Source organism: Piliocolobus tephrosceles, chromosome 16, assembly GCF_002776525.5.
Source record: "Piliocolobus tephrosceles isolate RC106 chromosome 16, ASM277652v3, whole genome shotgun sequence".
NCBI classification, from domain to species: domain Eukaryota; kingdom Metazoa; phylum Chordata; class Mammalia; order Primates; family Cercopithecidae; genus Piliocolobus; species Piliocolobus tephrosceles.
In genome coordinates, this window is record NC_045449.1 from 51,309,865 (window position 1) to 51,321,353 (window position 11,489).

Below are 11,489 nucleotides of genomic sequence, written 5' to 3' on the forward strand. Positions count from 1 at the left end.
GCCACCTCGCCCAGCTAGTTTTTTGTATTTTTAGTAGAGGCGGGGTTTCACCGTGTTAGCCAGGATGGTCTGGATCTCCTGACCTCGTGATCCGCCCATCTCGGCCTCCGAAAGTGCTGGGATTACAGGCTTGAGCCACCGCGCCCGGCCAGTTATGTGTAAATTCTATACCATTTTATATAGTTTCTTCTTCCTGATTTTTTTTGAGACAGCCTCACTCTGTTGCCCAGTGCAGTGCAGTGGCGCCATCTCAGCTCACTGCAACCTCTTCCTCCCAGGTCAAGAAATTCTTGTGCTTCAGCCTCCCTAGTAGCTGGGATACACACATGCGCCGCCATGCCCAGCTAATTTTTGTATTTTTTATAGATATGAGGTTTCTCTATGTTGGCCAGGCTGGTCTCGAACTCTTGGCTTCAAGTGATCCGCCCACCTCGGCCTCCCAAAGTGCTGGGATTACAAGCATGAGCCATGGCCATATTTTATTTTTTCTATACCATTTTATTTAATTAAGCATCTGCAGATTTTGGCATTCTTGGGTGTCCTGGAACCAATGCCCTGTGGGTACTAAGAGACAACTGTACTTGCTCACTATTGGCCTAGGAATATAATTTTCCTTCTATGAACCTGTTTATCTTTCATGGTTATCCCCCCTGCCAGTTAAGTATGAACCTGTTTATCTTTCATAAAGTTCTACATGTGAACAGAGAGAACAATATATAGGCCAGACCCCTATGAACAGAGGAGACCCTTTCAGGACTGATGGGCAGAGAACAGGCCATCAGAAGCCAGGCCCTAGGCTGACTGAGGGGTGGCAGAGAGGCCACGAGCCTGTTAACATCACAGCCAAGACAACCAACCTGTCACTATCAGTTGCCAATGTCTCCAGGGGGCTGACTCAGGGAGAGCCAGCCTGGTTGGTGTGAACCAGCTGCCTGTTCTCCCAAAAGGAAAGAAGATGACTTCAGTGAAAACCAGTGTGCACCTGGTCCTTTCTCAGCTCCTCCTCCTACTTCTGTACCACTAGTTTCCTTGCCTCAGTTCTCCTTTCCTTCACCTTCCCTTGAAGACCAACCTTGCATAAGTTGTGCAGGCATCTGCATGAGTGCTGGTGCTGAATGGGGGATCACAAACTGGCACAAGTACTGAGGCTGCTGTATGTGAGTGGCCACCTGGCCCACCTCCAGGCCATAAGCAACCCCCAGGCCCTCCTTTGGAGGATCCAGTAAAGTAGCATGTAAAGCCCTGAGCAGGAGAAAACACCAGGTAGTCTAGAATAAAAATTATGTCTGGTTAGTACTACAGCCACCAACCCAGAGGGGTGAATACATGCCCTGCGGGGGAGAAATGGAGCTGCAAAGACACCTCCTTTTCCTGGCGGCTAAGTATCAGGCATTATAAGCACAGACAAAGCCTTCAATGCTAACTTCAGAACCAGATCCCTCCCCCAAGGCTATTTCCAGATCACCCATCACCCCAAACCAGGGCAGCCCCTCCCTGTTCTTGGCCAGCCTGCAAACCCCAAAGTGTGTCAACTAGAGGGCAGCTCAGAGGCCAGGTGGAAAGGGAGGGAGGCCTCTGGGAATCAGGACAGCAGGTGGTGCTGGTAGTGAAAAGTCCCTGTGGTGTGAGAGACTGTAAGCCACAGAAGAGACTGTCCCCGCTGAGAGACAAGGACTGCTGCAGAAACAGAGGAAAAGCCTGGAGGCGGGCCAGTGCTCAAGGCTGGAACAGGAACTTCTGTGCAACTAAATATGAGAAAATTAGCTGTTTAAAGCTAATGTTCCTAGACTTCAGTGTGATGTGATCCCAGGGACCCTCAAACATGCATGACACGGAGATCTATATCAGGAAGCACACAGGCAAAAATAGAACTGTGTAAATGAATCTGAAACTTAGAAGCTGTAACTTTGGAAAGTGAGACGTGAAGAGGTGGCAAGCACACGCGGTGGGTGGGGAGCACGTGGCGAGCAGAGACACTGGACAAAGAGTTGGTGGGTCAGTCCATTAAGCCTTATCCTGCTGTCTGCCAGTTGCAAACATTCTAGATCTCCCTAGAAAATGGGCTCCTCAGTGGAGAGTCCATTAAAATCCAACATACAACCCACCCCCAAGTAATGCCCGCTCCCAGCACTTACTCCCTTTCCATTCCTTCTCAAGTATCTCAAGCAGGGAAGGGGCTGCCCTAGGGAGGTAACAGAAATATTTGAAATTGACATTCTGAATTACTAATACATCACTTATTAAAAGATTTAATTAAATTTGGCCGGGTGCGGTGGCTCACATCTGTAATCCCAGCACTTTGAGAGGCCGAGGCAGGTCAGGAGTTTGAGACCAGCCTGACCAACACGGTGAAACCCTGTCTCTATGAAAAATACAAAAATTAGCCAGGTATGGTGGTAGGCCTTTAATCCCACCTACTTGGGAGGCTGAGTCAGAAGGATTGCTTGAACCCCAGAGGCAGAGGTTGCAGTGAGCCGAGATTGTGTCACTGCACTCCAGCCTGGGCAACAGAGCGAAACTCCATCTCAAAAAAACAAAAAAAGTTTTTAAATTAGCCAGGCATGATGGTGCATACCTGTGGTCCCTGCTACTCCAAACTGAGGTGGGAGGATCACTTGACCCAGGAGGTCAAGGTGACAGTGAGCTGTGATCATGCTACTGTTCTCCAGTGTGGGCAAGAGAGTGAGACCCTGGCCACTCCAAAAAAACCAAAAAACATTCCATGATGGGGACAAAAAATTAAATAAATAAAATAAGAACAACACCCTCCCCCCGAAATCCCCACATTCCCTTAGACCTAGGAAAACCAGGACAGATGGTCACCCTAAATGAAAGACCACCACGGAGAATGATTAGAAAATTGCAAAGCAGTACATATAAATAATCAGGGGTAAATTAAGGCCTGATAGATATGTGTTCATGAATTAAGCAAGCATAATTAAAAACGGAGATTGAGTTGCCCAGCACTAAGCTTCACAATTCACCCTACTAAAGGGGTTCCCACTTTTACTAGAGGGGTGACATAGCACTGTTACCATTTGAATAGTGTTTTACCCTGCACTATGCACTTGCACATGCATTCATTATCTGGGTTTTTTGAGGGAGGTTTTTTGCGTGATTTATCATCATAGGAAATCAGTTCACGGAGGTTAAGTAATTTGTCCAACATCACACAGCTGGTACATAAAAGACACACTAGACCTCGTGTCCTCTGGCACCAAATCAATACACTCTTTCCTCTACACCCACTAAGAAGTGCTCCGAGGTGATACAACCTGAATTAAAGTTTGTTTTGGCGGTATTTATTTATTTATTCAAGACAGAGTCTCGCCCTGTCACCCAGGCTGGAGTGCAGTGGCACGATCTCGGTTCACTGCAACCTTCGCCTCCCAGGTTCAAGCAATTCTCCTGTCTCAGCCTCCCAATTAGCTGGGACTACAGGCGCACGCTACCACACCCAGCTCATTTTTGTATTTTCAGTAGAGACAGGGTTTTGCCATATTAGTCAGGCTGGTCTTGAACTCCTGACCTCAGGTGATCCACCTGCCTCGACCTCCCAAAGTGCTGGGATTACAGGCATGAGCCACCGTGCCCAGCATTTTTTTGTGTTTTATTTTTGAGACAGGGTCTCTGTTGCCCAGGCTGGTGTATGGGTGACACAGTCATGGCTCACTTCAGCCTTGGCTGAAGCTACCTTCCTGCCTCTGCCTCCCAAGTAGCTGGGACCACTGGTGTGTGCCACCATGCCTGGCTAATTTTTAAAATTATTTGTAGAGACAAGGTCTCCCTATGTTGCCCAGGTTGGTCTCGAACTCTTGGCCTCAAGAGATCCTCTTGCCCCAGCTTCCCAAAGTGCTGGCATTACAGGCATAAGCCTCTGGGCCTGCCCTCAGTTGCAGGTTCTTTTTTTTTTTTTTTGAGATGGAGTCTCTCTCTGTCGCCCAGGCTGGAGTGCACTGGCGCTATCTCCACTCACTGCAAGCTCCGCCTCCCGGGTTCACCCATTCTCCTGCCTCAGCCTCCTGAGTAGCTGGGACTACAGGCGCCCGCCACCGCGCCTGGCTAATTTTTGTGTTTTTAGTAGAGACAGGGTTTCACCATGTTAGCCAGGGTGGTCTCGATCTCCTGACCTCGTGATCCGCCCGTCTCGGCCTCCCAAAGTGCCGGGATTACAGGCGTGAGCTACGGCACCTGGCCAGCTGCAGGTTCTTAAATGAGAAGGGACATGATGAAATCTGTGTTTTAGGGCCAGTGCAGTGGCTCACACCTGTAATCCCAGCACTTCGGGAGGCCGAGGCAGTGAAATTGCTTGAGCCCAGAAGTTTGAGAATAGCCTGGGCAACATAGCAAAACCCCGTCTCTGGAAAATATTTAAAAATTAGCAGGGCATGGTGGTGTGCACCTGTGGTCCCAGCTACTTGGGGGGCAGAGGTGAGAGGATCACTTGAACCCAGGAGGTAGAGGTTGCAGTGAGCTGAGATCACACCACTGTACTTCAGCCTGAGTGACAGAGCAAGACCTTGTTTCAAAAAAAAAAAAAAAAAAACAAATAAAAATCTGTGTTTTAGGATACTTTGTCTGAAGCTGGCTTAAAATGTAAATCGGCACCATTTAGTAAATTGGCACCTTTTTAAGTGAAAAAAACATTCAGTGGTTTCTGGGGGTGTTGTTGTTTAGAGACAGTCTCGTTCTGACACTCAGGCTGGAGTACAGTGGTACAATCATAGTTGATGGTAACCTTGAACTCCTGTGTTCAAGCAATCCTCCCACCTCAGTGTGTCAAGTACCTGGGACTACAGGTGGTGCCACCATACCTGGCTAATTTAAATTTTATATGTTTTTTAGAAATGGGGTCTCACTATATTGCCCAGGTTGATCTCAAACTCCTGGCTTCAAGTGATCCATTTGCTTTGGCCTCACAAATTGCTGGGATTAAGGCATGAGCCACTGCACCTGGCCTTTCTTTTTGTTTTCTATATTTTCCAAATGGTCTATAATGAATATGTATTACTTTTATAATCAGAAAGAAGGATATTTTAAATGTAAATAAGTAGAAGAGTAAACAGGAAAAGAAGCTAGAGGTAAAGTGGCCACAGATGGTAAATGACAATAAGGTAGATATGAAAAGCAGAGATGATGATAACAGAACAGAAGGAGAAATCTAACTGCTTGGTGGTGGAGATCAGTACATTCTTATTTCAGACACTTTTACTGTCTTTCTGAAAACTATGGGAGACATGAGGGTTTAGGGTTATTTCAAAAACAGGTGGAGGCTGGGTACTCATGCCTGTAATCCCAGCACTTTGGGAGGCCAAGTCGGGAGGATCACTTGAGGTCAGGAGTTTGAGACCAGCCTGGGCAACATAGCGAGACCCTGTCTCCACAAAAATAAGCCAGATCTGGTGGCAGGTGCCTGTATTCCTAACTACTCAGGAGGCTGGAGCGAGGAGGATTGCTTGAACCCAGAAGTTTAAGGCTACAGTGAACTATGACTGTGCCCCTGCACTCCAGCCTGGGCAACAGAGGGAGATCCTATCTCAAAAAAAAAAAAAAAGTGGATATATTTGATTCAAGTTTAGAACTACAAAAGAATATCAAGCAAAGAAACAAGTTCAATATTTTTCATACCATGACCAACAAGAAAAGTTAACATTCTAAATGAACTTTCTATATTAATTAGTGTACAAGTATTATAAAATATATTTATAATATACAATGTATACATTATATGCAATATAAATGGATGTAAAGTATTTCAACAAAAGTCTTGTTTTTTTGTTTTTATGTTTGTTTGTTTCGTTTTGTTTGTTTGTTTTTCAGGAGACAAGGTCTCACACTGTCACCCAGGCTGGAGTGCAGTGGCAGGATCATAGCTCAGTGCGGTCTCAAATTCCTGGGCTCAGCCTGTAATCCCAGCACTTTGGGAAGCCAAGGTGGGCAGATTACCTGACTTCAGGAGTTCGAGACCAGCTTGGCCAACATGGTGAAACCCTGTCTCTACTAAAAAGACGAAAATTAGCCCGGCATGGTGGTAGGCACCTGTAATCCCAGCTATTTGGGAGGCTGAGGCAGGAGAATCACTTGAACCCAGGAGGCAGAGGTTGCAGTGAGCCAAGATCGCTCCATTGCACTCCAGGCTTGGCCACAAAAGTGAGACTTTGTCTCAAAAAAAAAATTCACTGGGATCAAGTATAATCCTCCTGCCTCAGCCTCCTGAGTAGCTAGGACTACAGGTGGCTGCCACCACACCTGGCCTCAGTGAAACTCTTAAAGGGATGAGTAAATACTTGAAATGCCAGGGATGGACTGCTGAACATAAACATAATTTTTGCATATAATCATATGCTTTCATTTGTTTTTTCAAATTCAAAATAAAATGTTGCAAAATATAACCTGTCCAGCTAGGCACAGTGGCTCACACCTGTAATCCCAGCACTTCGGGAGGCCGAGGCAGTGGGATTGCTTGAGCCCAGGAGTTTGAGAACAGCCTGGGCAACATGGTGAAACCCTGTCACTACAAAAAATAAAAAAATTAGCTGGGTGTGGTGGCACACACCTGTACCCAGTTACTTGGGGGGCGGAGGTGGGACAGTGTCTTATGGGCTGGGACAGTGTCTTTATCTCTATTTCCCTGTTATCTACCACAGGCCCTGCACATTGTAGCTGTTTAAAATACATTTGTGAACAAATGAAAAAATGATGTCAAGGCCATAACTTTTAGTTCTCCTCTTTTCATTAACGAGAAGACATTCAGAGACTTGCCACATAATCAAATAAAAGCACACCCCAGGACAAATTAATGAGTTGACCACATTGGATCAGGAATATTGAGACATTAATCCTAGACTGTTCTCAGAGAGGAGGTGGAAAACGGGGAAAGAGAAGTAATTTCTCCAACTATAAATTAACGTATTAGAATTCCTGCATAACATAAGATATCCCAAGATTCTTTTTTTTTTTTTTTTTGACACAGGGTCTTGCTTTGTCACCCAGGCTGGAGTGCAGTGGCATGATCACGACTCACTGTAGCCTTGACCTTCTGGGCTCAAGCAATTCTCCTCCCTCAGCCTTCCAAGTAGCTGGGACTATAGGCGTGCACCACCACACCTGGCTAATTTTTTGGTATTTTTTGTAGAGACAGGGTTTCTCCATGTTGCCCAGGCTGGTCTCGAACTCCTGAGTTCAAGTGATCTGCCCATCTCAGCCTCCCAAAATACCAGGATTACAGGTGTGAGCCACCAGGCCTGACCCATTCCAAGATCCTTACACCAAATAGCTTGTAGTATCAGAAACCAAATGGCTTGATGTAGCTGAATTTCTGATATTTGATCCTTTGGAAATTTTCCCAATGGACACATTATACAAGATGCCATTAGCACCTGAATGGAAACAAACTGGTGACTACAAGTATTCTACATCCTGCCAGATCAAATAATAGTCATGAGTCATGAACTGGATCTGCAGACAGCTGTGTAAAACAGATTATCAGCGGAAGGTATGGCAGTTCCAAGGCCTGACCTGCAAAGTCAGTCGGGAAAAGGGTGCGGTCAGAACCGGCACAGCTGGAAGGTCACCCACAGAATAAAATTTGTCAGCTGGATGTGTTCCTCTAAGACAACTTTGCAATGAACAGGAGCACAGCCATGGTCAAGAGATGGCCAGAAGGAGGTGGTGAGGAGCTGAGAGAGGTCCTCGGTGATCCTCAACCTACAACTGGGCTAATGAGGCAAATGCTGAGCCAAACAGCCCTAAATCTCACCCAAAGGCTTGAAGGTTGTCCGTCTTCGTTCCCCTGACACACAGTACTCCCTGAGAATTCCCATTTCCTCTATGTCCCATCCTTCTTTGGGATTTCTGAACCTAGAGAAATTTGCTCCCTGAAAATTTCTGTGGTGCCCACATAGATTTCAAGTTCTGGAAATGACTCTATAAAGAATACCTGGGAGCAGTTGCTCACGTCTGTAATCCCAGCACTTTGGGAGGCTGAGGTGGGTGGATCATCTGAGGTCAGGAGTTCAAGACCAGCCTGGCCAATGTGGCAAAACCCCGTCTCTACTAAGAATACAAAAATTAGGCCAGGCCTGGGGGCTCACGCCTATAATCCCAGCACTTTGGGAGGCCGAGGCGGGTGGATCACGAGGTCAGGAGATCGAGATCATCCTGGCTAACATGGTGAAACCTCATCTCTACTAAAAATACAAAAAATTAGCCAGGCATGGTGGCAGGTGTCTGTAGTCCCAGCTACTCCCGAGGCTGAGGCAGGAGAATGGCATGAACCCGGGAGAGCTTGCAGTGAGCTGAGATCGCGCCACTGCACTCCAGCCCGGGTGACAGAGCAAGACTCTGCCTCAAAAGAGAAAAAAAAAAAAAAGAGAAAAGAATACAAAAATTAGCCGGGCATGGTGGTATGCACCTATAATTCCAGCTACTTGGGAGGCTGAGGCAGGAAAATTGCTTGAACCCAGGAGGTGGAGGTGGCAGTGAGCCGAGATCGCGCCACTGCACTCCAGCCTGAGCGACAGAGCAAGACTCAGTCTCAAAAAAAAAAAAAAAAAAAAGGAGTACCCCATCAGCCTGGGCCCCAAGGATGGAAATGAATCACAGATAACACTGGCCACAGGGATGGTACGGAAAGGTACTAGGTCCCCAGGGTATCCAGAAAGGATGAAGTAGAGATGAACAGAATGGAGTTTAGGTCAAGGAGCTAAAGAAGGCCAGGTTACTACTTCTGCTTCTAAGACACAACCATAGGCAATACGGCTCAAGAGGGTCACCTACCCTGAGCCAGGAGACAACCTTAAACTGAAGTCTAGTGTGGTTCCTTGGAAATCCTTGTGACTCGGCCCTCATTGTGAGGCATAAATTGAATCTGGCCTGAGAATAACCTAATACTCTGTTTCCTCTGACAACAAATTGTGTTTAGTGACCTCCCAATAGTGACTGCTCTATTCCTACTGGCTATGTTCCTTTGGATGCACAATATTTATGTGCATAGTATTTTTCTTTTTTTTGAGACAGGGTCTCACTCTGTTGCCCAGGCTGAAGTGCAGTAGCATGATCACTGCTCACTTCAACCTCCGCCTCCCAGTCTTAAGCCATCCTCCCACCTCAGACTCCCAAGTAGCTGAGACTAGAGGCACATGCCACCATGCCTGGCTAATTTTTTATTTTGTTTTATTTTATTTGTTTAATTTAATTAATTAATTTATTTATTTATTTGAGACAGAGTCTTGCTGTGTCATCCAGGCTGGAGTGCAGTGATGTGATCTAGGCTCACTGTAACCTCTGCTTCCCAGGTACAAGCAATTCTCCTGCCTCAGCCTCCTGAGTAGCTGGGATTATAGGCACCTGCCACCATGCCTGGCTAATTTTGGATTTTTAGTAGAGACAGGGTTTCGTCATGCTGCCCAGACAGGTCTCGAACTCTGAAACTCAAGTGATCTGTCCGCTTCTGCCTCCCAAAGTGCTGGGATTATAGGTGTGAGCCACTGGGCCTGGCCTACACAGTATTGATTTCTCTGACTGCTTTACAGTTGCCACCAGCTCACTCAGCAGGTTCCAGACTACTATCTCTAGCCCACAGAGATACTTGTGAACATGCCTCAGGTAACTACTGTTATCTGGTGATGCAGCGGCTGTTAATCCATAGGCCCTAGGCCATCAAAATGAGCATGAGTACACTGCCAGACTCCATTCACTGGTGTTCCTGCTATGTGAACCACAATGCCGCTTATAAATGCACATGCTCCTTCTCTTTTGCCCTACACCAAAAGTTCTTAACTTCTGTTCGTTCATAGATCTGTTTGAGAATCTGCTATGGACATTTCCCAGAAAGAAATGGACACATAGATTTGCAAACAATTTCAAGATGTTCTCCACTCATCAAGTCCATCCTTGGGATCCCAAGTTAATGCTCACAATTCCTGATGGTAAGAAATGAAGACACTTCGGCCAGGCATGGTGGCTCATGCCTATAATCCCAGCACTTTGGGAGGCCAAGGCAGGCAGATCACCTGAGGTCAGGAGTTCGAGACCAGCCTGGCCAACATGGCGAAATCCCATCTCTACTAAAGATACAAAAATTAGCTGAGTGTGGTGGTGTGCACCTGTAATCCCAGCTGCTAGGGAGGCTGAGGCAAGAGAATCACTTGAACCTGGGAGGTGGAGGTTGCAGTGAGCCAAGATCATGCCACTACACCCCAGCCCGGGCACAGAGCGAGACTGTGTCTCAAAAAAAGAGGAAAGAAAGAAAGAGAGAGTGAGAGAAAGAGAGAAAGACAGAAAGAGAGAAAGAGAGAGAGCGAGAGAGTCCAGCTAGTTGCTGTTGTCACCTGTCCACCTAACTCAGGTAGCAGGCTCATCATGACCAATCAAGACAGAGCTCCTCTCTGAGACTGACACAGGCCCCTCCCCTCACTCACACCCAGACACTCCCACTTATGGGTCTAGGGCAGACCTTACATACCTTTCCCTGTGGCCATCTAGGTGACACTAGTGATCACTTTGACACTTTGGAACAGTGGGTAAAAAAAGACTTCCCGCTGGGCACGGTGGCTCACACCTGTAATCCAAGCACTTTGGAAGGCCAAGGCTGGTGGTTCACTTGAGGTTAGGAGTTCAAGGCCAGTCTGGCCAACATGGTGAAACTCAGTCTCTATTAAAAATACAAATTAGCCAGGGCATGGTGGCAGGAGCCTGTAATCCCAGTTAGGGAAGCAGAGGTTGCAGTGAGCCGAGATGGCACCACTGCACTCTAGCCTGGGCAACACAGCAAGACTCCATCTCAAAAAAAAAAAAAAAAAAAAGCTGGGCATGGTTGTGTGCATTTGTAATACCAGCTACTTGGGAGGCTGAGGCAAGAGGATCAGTTGAACCCAGGAGAGGGAGGTTGCAGTGAGCCAAGATCAAGCCACTGCACTCCAGCCTGGGCAACAGAGCATGACTCTGTCTCAAACAAACAAACAAACAAACAAAATTCCCCTAGGTCTGCTAGGCCATGTCTTTTCTGTTCTATGTTTCTCCTTCTCCCTTCTTGTCTTTCTGTCTCACATACTTACACACACACACACACACACACACACACACACACACACACACACTCCAGCTGTCAGTAGAAGAGCCAGAGTCAGCATCTTGAGGCCTCCTGGAGCAGAGATTTTCTGGAAAGTCTTCAGGGAAGACTCTGCTGAGCTCAGTGACAATTGCCACCCGGCCACTGGCCAGATTACATTTCCTGGGTCACTCTGACCTTCTCAAAGTCCGCAGCCACCATTGAGCTGGTAATTCGCTTGAACCTGGGAGGCAGAGGATGCAGTGAACAGAGATCACGCCATGGGAAAAACAACCAAGGTGGCTTCACCTGTCTGTAAACATGGACCCACCATTCCTAAGGTACAGCATTAGCAAGAAAAACAAAACTAAGGAATTAAAAAAATAAAACTCTGAAGATAGACAAAAGAGTCAACTTTTTTTTTTTTTTTTTTTTTTTT

At 46.7% G+C, this 11,489-nt stretch overlaps 1 protein-coding gene and 1 pseudogene across 1 annotated transcript in view; both read left to right on the forward strand.

Annotated features, from left to right (window-relative positions):
* The window catches only part of LOC111537357 (tubulin gamma-2 chain), a 58,619-nt gene that overhangs the window by 8,655 nt on the left and 38,475 nt on the right, over positions 1 to 11,489 (forward strand). The gene's annotated exons all lie outside the window — the stretch shown is intronic.
* Positions 7,448 to 11,489, forward strand: part of LOC111537698 — a 24,270-nt pseudogene continuing 20,228 nt past the window's right edge.